The sequence below is a fragment of the Triticum dicoccoides genome, chromosome 4A (assembly GCF_002162155.2).
Source record: "Triticum dicoccoides isolate Atlit2015 ecotype Zavitan chromosome 4A, WEW_v2.0, whole genome shotgun sequence".
In the NCBI taxonomy this organism is placed as follows: Eukaryota; Viridiplantae; Streptophyta; class Magnoliopsida; order Poales; family Poaceae; genus Triticum; species Triticum dicoccoides.
In genome coordinates, this window is record NC_041386.1 from 42,395,753 (window position 1) to 42,396,290 (window position 538).

Here is a 538-nt window from a genome sequence, read left to right on the forward strand (position 1 = left end):
GGTCGCGCGTCGGGCCTCCTCCCTCCAGGCTCCCCCCCTCCCTTCTTCCTTCTCGCCGCCGTCGCAAGCGCTCGCGGCCGGCTTGGTCCTGGGGCTGTTGGTGGCGGCGGCCTCCTGGCCCTTCCCATCCCGGTCGCTCTCCGGCGCGGGCGGAGCGGCTCCGGGGGGTGCATCTAGGCGGCGGTGGTCTGGCGTGGCGGCAGGGCTCCGTGGCGCATGCAGGCGAGCAATTGGGCGGCGGCGCCGCCGTTGGCGGCGGGATCTGGCGTCGTCCGCTCGGCCCAGATCTGGGCCTGGGCGGGCTGGCGGCGGGGATGGCTCCGGTGTGGCTTCTGGGAGGCGAGGGAGATGCGACGCGTGGCTGGGTGCCGGCGGCGACGACGCCGACCTGCTGCATCATGGCCGGCGGGGCTTAACGGGCCTGCTTCGGGCCTGGCTGGGCCAAGGGTGGCCCGGCATGCCCCGCTGCCGCGTCCGAACGGCTACCGCGACGGTGCCGGAGGCACGGGCTTCTTGCACGATGGCGGTGGAGGTGGTT